Source organism: Centruroides vittatus, unplaced genomic scaffold (assembly GCF_030686945.1).
Source record: "Centruroides vittatus isolate TY-2023 unplaced genomic scaffold, ASM3068694v2 contig_717, whole genome shotgun sequence".
NCBI classification, from domain to species: domain Eukaryota; kingdom Metazoa; phylum Arthropoda; class Arachnida; order Scorpiones; family Buthidae; genus Centruroides; species Centruroides vittatus.
Window position 1 is genome coordinate 4,883,235 of NW_027122456.1, and position 8,557 is coordinate 4,891,791.

Genomic DNA, 8,557 nt, shown 5'->3' on the forward strand with positions numbered 1-8,557 from the left:
TATAAATTAGAAAATTTTAATCAATTGGCATTTCATAATATGCAGTCATTTTCTAATTGACACATTTTAAATAATTTATGAATATTATACTATGTGTTGATCCGACTCAATTATGATATTCAATGTAGGTAATACACGATTCTTCATATTTTCCTCGATTAAACCCCGGGAATAAATATGCTGTAGTTTAAACCCCTAGTTGAAAAGCATACTTTCCTTGCTGAAGTACTGCAAACTATAGGTTAATTTAGTTTATAGTGACAGGTAAGAAATTTAACAAATTCTATCTCTTCAAATTGTCTAGAGTCCAGCAGTGAAGTTCACTGGAACATTTTTGGAAATAAAATTATAAATATTGTTAAATGTTAATTAATTAATTTATGGATAACTATTGACTACTTTGGATAAGTTAAATAAATAAGCCGTGTTTAATAAGCCTGTTCGTTAGTCATAAGTAACTAAACTATTTTGTAATTAAATAATACAGGCAGGAAGCTTTTCAACATTTTTTTTTGTAATGTTTAGATTACTTTTGCTGTTGACTATAGTCACTACTTACTAATAATTTAGATAGAGGATGATGATGTACAGTACCTTAAAAAAAGGAAAAATCAGAACAAATTCTAATAAATCACAAACAATACTTTTTATCATTGTTTTTACTAGAATATCCTTACATAATACACCTAATAACTTATATTTACTGTATTTTTTAATATATATGCGGATATTTTTGTTTTTATTTTAAAAATATGTTCCGAGAACAACTTGGTCGTGTATCTTGAAACACTATAGTTTATACAACAAACGTAGTAGAGAATAATGCATAAATTCCAAACATAATAAATGATACCATTTGCCATTTGCAACAGCATTGTCGTGAAACGCCCGGATGGCCGAGCGGTCAAGGTGGCAACTTACCGCTCTGGGGGACCCGGGCTCGAATCCCAATGGATCGAAAAATCCCCAGGAATTTTTCGGGGGTAATGCGTCCGGACATGTTGGGCCCACCCCTCACCACCCAGCCACCCTATTGTGGGCCTGGCTGAACCTATAATGGGCTTGCTTAAAAAGGTCCTTTTAGTGCCGACAGGCTGAAAATAGTTTTTTAAAAAAGCATTGTAATGAGGGAATAAGGAAAAAAGTAAATTTCTTTCTCTAATTAACGTTGGAAACTTGAGAATACCATTGTATCTTACTAACCTCATCTAATATCGCCAAAGGAAAATACTATCTGTTATTCTGAAGAAACTTACAAATATTGACATCAGAATTTTACTAACAGGCAACAAAAATCTTTTGACCACAATGGCGACTACAAAATTTTGGCTAAAAATTTGATTACACAATCGCCTATGACTATGTTACTAGATACTTTTGATTGTTTTCCGATAGATGCCACAAAAAACATTAATCCTAAAAATGTTCCAAAGTTCACTAGCTTAAGGTGCAATAAGTTTTCCCTATTTACAAAGGAGTAAGCATCGAAATAAAAGCAAATCTCAGATCCATATACCCAATCAGAATCGAACTTCATCTTTTGATCTATAATCTGTCAATCATACGAGTACGATACATCGAACACCAGAGAACTGCCTCCATTATAACGTTATCAAGATTTAAAATACAGCACATTTTTGAGCTTAAAGTCCGTCGTAATCTGCGTATGTTTTGGGAGTGGTTCATATTTATTACATAATTACTTTCACATTTATAGTTGATTCATAAGAAAATGGTTTCTATTCGGGATGATAATAATGGCGACATATTTGGTTTCGTTACAGTACAGTTCCCTTTTGTTTTTCAAAATTTACTTTAATTTTTGAAATTTTGACATTCCATATTTTTTTTAATCACAAATGTCCATCTCGCGCATAGCCAATCAACGCAATTAATTTTAAATTGTTTTATAAACATAAGAGATGTCCATAAATGACGTAATGCGGGATGCTGTTGAGCAGCCATCGATGTTGGTGACTTTTTGTTTGAGGTATTACTAATACTATTCTATTGTTAACTATAAATTTTTTTTTTACTTAATTTGTCACGTTTTGCTGCTCTTTTGTGTCGTTTTGTGTTACTACAAGCTTTATCTTCTTGGATATGTTTTCACGTATCCCCGCTGAAGGGCTAAAGCGCAGCCAAGATGAAGGGAAGGGAATTAAGCATTATCGCTCACCAAGCGACCCGGGAACTAAATATCCAAAGTTTGAACATTATTTTAAGAGACAATCTCCTTCAGATACTGATATAGAAGAAATGTCATCCTTACGGCAGTATTTGGAAACAACTTTGAGCCCAGTAGTGATGCAGTTGAAGTGTATCGAAGAAAAGCTCGCTAATTTGGAATTGGCGGTTAATGTTACCTAGGTATACAAAATGGCGGGTCGTCTCCGATCCCAGCAATCAGAAGACAGGGAACAGTGGGGACGCACGTTCTAATCTAACCTAACCTATTTTAATAAATTACCATAATTATTAGCAACCAAATTATTAGAATAGTTTAGGTTAGGTTAGAACGTGCGTCCCACTGTTCCCTGTCTTCTGATTGCTGGGATAGACGACCCGCCATTTTGTATACCTAGGGTAACATTCAGGGCCGGATTTACCAATCCAGGGGCTCTGGGCACAAATTCGGTGGGGCCCCCTTTAAGAGTAGGCAAATTTGATGATTTAGAAAATTTACACAAAATACTGCACTTTCAACTAGATTTCAACTAGGAAGTTGTAAATTTCGGATAGACGGAGATTTTTTTGCTAAGTCTCTACCAGATAACTAGAAGTATTTTATGATCCCAGCTAAAAAGCCATTGGGGCCGGGTGGGCCTCATGGCGGAGTTTTGTTCTTTTTTGACGAATCTAGAGGGTACTTCGAGTTATTGGAAACTTACCCTGATTTAATGGTGATTGGTTTAACAGATTTCTCGGCTTCTGATCCTAGGAGTATCTTGGTGCTGGTGATATAAGCCTATGCTAGTCGTTAAGACAGCAAGGCTTACGATTTGTTCTCTTCTATTTTCAGTTCTCGGTCCTCGTATTATGATGGAGTTGTGATAATCGGTGATTTTAATGTTCATATTGGCGAAGAAATTAATTCATATTTGAATGTAGCTTCACCCAACATTTTTGATGTCAGACAGTCAAAGGACTTGAAGGTTGATACGGCCGGTTAACAGTTTTTGCGTGGTTGGTTGAATATGATTTTATTCTCCTTAATGGTCGTACTTTGGGAGATTTTCCCAGTGAACTAACTTTTTTTTTGTCGAAAATGGGCAGTTCAGTCATAGATTTTATGGTCATTTTTCAAAATTTGGTTCACATAGTTGAATCCTTTCGTGTTGGATCTCTTCCATTTTCTGACCATTTTCCAGTGGAATTACATTTTTCTACCGGAAATATATTTTCTTTGGTTTTCTCGTTTTATCAAGACCCGTTTTGTTTGGAGAAGCAGTAACTCGGAGTGTTCAGAATAAAAATTTTGATTTCGAGCTCGTTGACGATTTTTATAACTCAGTTATATCCGAATTATGTTTTATAGCTGGAAGGTTAAATGTGTTCATTGAAAGCGCTGAACTTCATAGGAGGACGCGTTCCCCTTGGTTTGATAGGTCTTGTTACATATTGAAGAGAGCGAGGAATACCGCCCTCAGTCAATTTCGTAGATCTAATAACCAGGTCGATTTAGTTTCTTCTTAAAATTTGGAAAAAGAATATAATTCACTTATTAGGGCGAAAAAGAGAAAGTACTTTTGTAATTTTGCCTTACAGTTGGCAGGGGTTAGAGATTCTAGGACCTTTTGGTATCGGGTTGGCCGATTTCTTGAGGTTAAAGGCATATCAGACCACGAGATTTCTTTGACCCGGTGGTGTAGCTACGGTTCTCCGGGCCCGGAGCGGAACCAGATTTGTGGGCTCCCGAAAAAAATTTTTCGGCAGAGGTGTCCTTTTTCCGTAATGGTAATCGGGAACTTCCAAACGAAAACAAGTAATTTTTCTATAAATTTTGGCTTTTTGAATTTATTTATTCCGTTAAAAACATTGCGTTTAGACGTTCAATTTCTTTCGTTTGATGAATGATGCGTTAGGTATTTTTTTGTTTTGTTTACGTAAACGGACTAAAATATTTTTTGTGTAGTGGTTTATATAGTGTATAACTAGATTACAGTTGAGTTGCTAGTTTTCCTGTGTAATAGGGGCCCCAGCTCGAGCATCCAAATGCCAAATTTTGCTTTGTTCTGATTGCCGTGAAAAATTTTTTGGGTCTTTTTTCTTGTGATTTTGGGACCCCCATGGGCCTATGCGCTTTCCAGGGGCCCGGTGCGGACCGCACTTACCCCACCCCCTAGCTACGCCACTGCTTTGACCGACTGGTTTAATTATTATCAACAGTTATTTTGTTTAAATACATTGAATTTATCTCCGATTCCGTCACTACCGACGGCTAGTGGTTGATCCCTTTTTTGATCTTCCTATCTCAGATTTAGAGGTGAACATTGCAATTCAAAAGATGCGAATTCGTTCTGATCCTGGGGTAGACAATGTTTCACTGTCTTTAATCACTTATCTTAGGATTACATTAATTCCTTACTTGGTCAAACTATTTAATCGAGTTTATAATACTGCTAAAATTCCGAAATCGTGGTTAAAGTTATTCATAAAAATGGTCCTATTGACGAGCCCGCTAACTTCGTTGTTACCTGTAGAACGGAAAATCTTTACATCTATTTTAGCGAAAAGGTTGGGTATATGGCTTAGGGAGAGGAATCTTATTCAACCAGTGCAATTTGCTTCCGAACCTCGGAAGAGCACTTTCAGCAATATTTTAATTAGCGGCCGGATGGCCGAGCGGTCAAGGTTAGCAGCCTGTCGCCCTGGGGACCCGGGATCGAATCCGGACGGGTCGAAAAATCCCCAGGAATTTTTCGGGGAGTGGTCCGTTCGGATATGTCGGTCCCCGTCCCTCACCACTCGGCCGCCCCATTGTGGGCTTGGCCGAACCCATAATGGGCTTGCTATAAGAGGCCCTCTTAGTGCCCACAAGGCGGAAAGAGTTACAAAAAAAAAAAAAAAAAAAAAAAAATTAATTTTCACTACTTGATTTGTAGACAACTTTCAAAGAAAAGACAACGTTTACTGTCTGCCTTTATAGATTCCGAAAAAGCCTTCGACAGTGTTGTTTTGGAGGTTTTGCTATTTAAATTAAGAATGCTTGGAATTCCTGACAAATTTGTAAATATTATTCAATGTCTATTTTCAGGACTGAAAACAAGGATTTCTAGTGCTAGATTTACTGATGCTTTTTCGTTAGATAAGGGAATCACCTTGTGGTAAACCCTAAGTCCGGCATTGTTTATCTGTTACTTGACTATTGGGTGTAAGTACAATTTATTAATTAAAATAAATATTACCCCTCCTCCTAAAAATTAATTTATGTGTGGAGTTTTAAAATAATAAATAAATAAATTACGCAATGCAGCTATGAATGGGTATGCAGAGCCAAGCTGAACAGTTTTAGCACCCGAGGCAAACCTCATACCTGGCACTTCTGGTTCAACATTAATTACATAAAAACATTATACGGGTCCATTTTACCGTTCTTAAGATTGGCACCCAAAACGTATGCCCATTTTCGACCACCTTAGTTATGCCCCTATGGATGCGTTGCAGATAATCGTTATGGTGCGTTACAAGGTCGTTTATAAAAACGTTACGTAATGCTAAGATCTCAAACCTTGGGTAACAGAATGATTCATTTTTGTTTCTGAAGAGTTGCATAGTGAACCCTACTGATTACGCTACTTTGTACGATATTAATAAAATAATGCATCGTTCAATACCCCATGGTGTGTATAATTCCGTAGTACAATTAAAGGGGTACACGATTCGAAGATGAGTTACCAACCCCAACATTACATGTGTAACGGCGTTACGTTAATTTATGAATGATTCCACATAGGCTACTAAACGCGTTTCCCAGTAAAACCGCTTTGTTAAAAGACAGTTGAGCTATTTCTGCTTAAAGTTAGCCGATGTAGCGCTAGTGCAGAGGTTCACAAGCGCTGAAGACAGAAGTCAAGATGGCTGCCACCATAAATTATACACACATTATGACTTATTGTACCTCAAATAAAATTATGACATACGAAAATCTACTTTTTCCGAGTAACCAATTACCAGTTTAAATTAGAAACGCAATTTTCCCCATAATATATTCCGACAAATATTTTCAGATTAGTAATAGCAGATGCACACGTTGTATTGTTGTTTACCATATATAGGTAATTGCATTTTTACACAATATCGAATTTTCTTGATCGGCTGAATCCAATATTTTATATTCTCGGTGACAATTCTGCGTCGTTTCTGATTATTTTTACACATACAAAACAACGTACAGTACATGTAGAATAGCTTAGGTGTAGATGTGTTTCCTACGAAAGCGCCCTCCAGCAGCTTTATTAGGAAATGCTGCCACTGATTCTTAAGATCTTTATACGTATTTAACCATAGCGAAAACAAATACAGTAGAGCGTCGATAAGTGGAACGTCGGTAAGTGGAACGACCGGAAAGTGGAACGATTTTCAGTCGGACTGTGTCGTGCTGAATAGAATGTTTTGATACCAAATTTACTTCTAAAGTATAATTTTCATGTTTTTTATATTCTTTAATATATTTATTTTGTTTGTACAAAATGCAGAAATAATTTTTAACGATACGATAGCCTTGATGATTATTAAAAAAATTTTCGTTAGGCTTAAAATCGACGAAAATTCAACACGAAGCGACACGCAACGGAGAAAAATTCAACAGGAAGCGATACGCAACGGAGAAAAATTTGAACATCAGACAGGTTAATGTATTTTTTCGTACAAAGTCGGAAACTGGAACAAATCATTAACTGGAAGGACCCCAGTCCCCAATTGGTTCCACTTTTCGACGCTCTACTGTACAATCAACTTGAAACATAAAGGAATTTAATACAGAATACATCACGTATATATTAGCAGCATGATCATGCTATACGCCTGCTAGTATTTATATATAGCATTGTTAATTTATACTGTATATAAAAACAGTCCAATAATGAGTGTAACATATGGCACAGATTTAAATCAGTTTTTAATCTTTTCAGCAAAGGATGAATTCTATCCATAGGAACTGTGGTTTCACATTATCGGCAAAATATTCCTATAATTAGTGAATATCAACACAAATTTGGAATAATACAATTTATCTTCTGTCATTTAAGTTTATAACCAACTCTAAACATCGAAAAAAACATAACCAATGATCGCCTGAAAGATCGGGATATTATTCTATTCCGATCTTTCAGGCGATCATTGGTTATTTCATTATATACTCATCCGGCTTTAAGATGTTTATTATATATGAATACAATACTTCTAAATTCTTTTAAACTTAAGTTTCTTTCCATAAATATCCATATCAATATGCAGTATTTTAACAAAGCTTTCAGAAAACTGATTTTCGTATTCTATATAGTTTTTGTAAATACTTTTGATTCTTGCACCATTTGGGTTCATACCATGTCAATATAGCAGTTCCTTATGAATCCTTCAGTATATGACATCCAGCAGGTATATGACACATGGGTATCCTGGCAAGAGACTCACTCCACCAAGATTTGTTATCAATTGAAAATAAATACAAATTTTCTGTTTATAAACATTGTTTCTTCCAAGTCCATTTAATAAAACAGTTGTATAGCAAAATACTTGGTCATTTTGTTAAGATCAATTCATGTGACAGGAAGATTTTCATTCTTTTCATGATTCTGAACAATTTTAATTATAATAGCTTCTAATAAAGGTTATTAGACTAAACACATGATTTAATTATGATTCCTTCTAATAAAATAAATATATTTTAGATATATAACATTGTAAAATTAGTAGTATTTTTCCTTATTTCCTAGTAGGTGTCTATTTTATATTATTGTTTAAATATTTTTGCTCTTTATATTATAAATTAAAAATATTGCAGTACATTATTTTGTATTACTTTGATTTCGTTAAGTGGCATCTTGTATAATTCATTTTAATTTATTACTTAATTGATGAATGATTTTGCACAAATCGGGAAACGAGTCTCTGGATTTGGCTGAATCTGATATTTTGTTCTAGTGATCCTGATCAAAGTCTCCGTAGGCACAAAGACAAAAAATGAATAGTTTTTGAGCATCAAAGATGCATAAACAGCATAATTCATAAATGTGTTTGAAGCCCTAAATCTTTTTTATTTAAAAATATAAAATGTTTTGTTTTGAAATGTTACTGATGTACAAATTCCATTAAATTTGATACCATAAATATTGCAACACTTATGAATACACTTATGAGCAACTGCTGAAAATCTAGGGGATAAAGCTTGGAGAAAAACAATATATAAATAAAAATTTATTGATGTAATTTAGTTTTTTTTGGAGGAATTTTTTTTACAAGTAGATTATAATATAAACGATTGAGATATGTAACCTTAGACCCTCAATTTTGGGATGCTTTGTCTCTCATTTTATATGATGCAATATTGTATTTT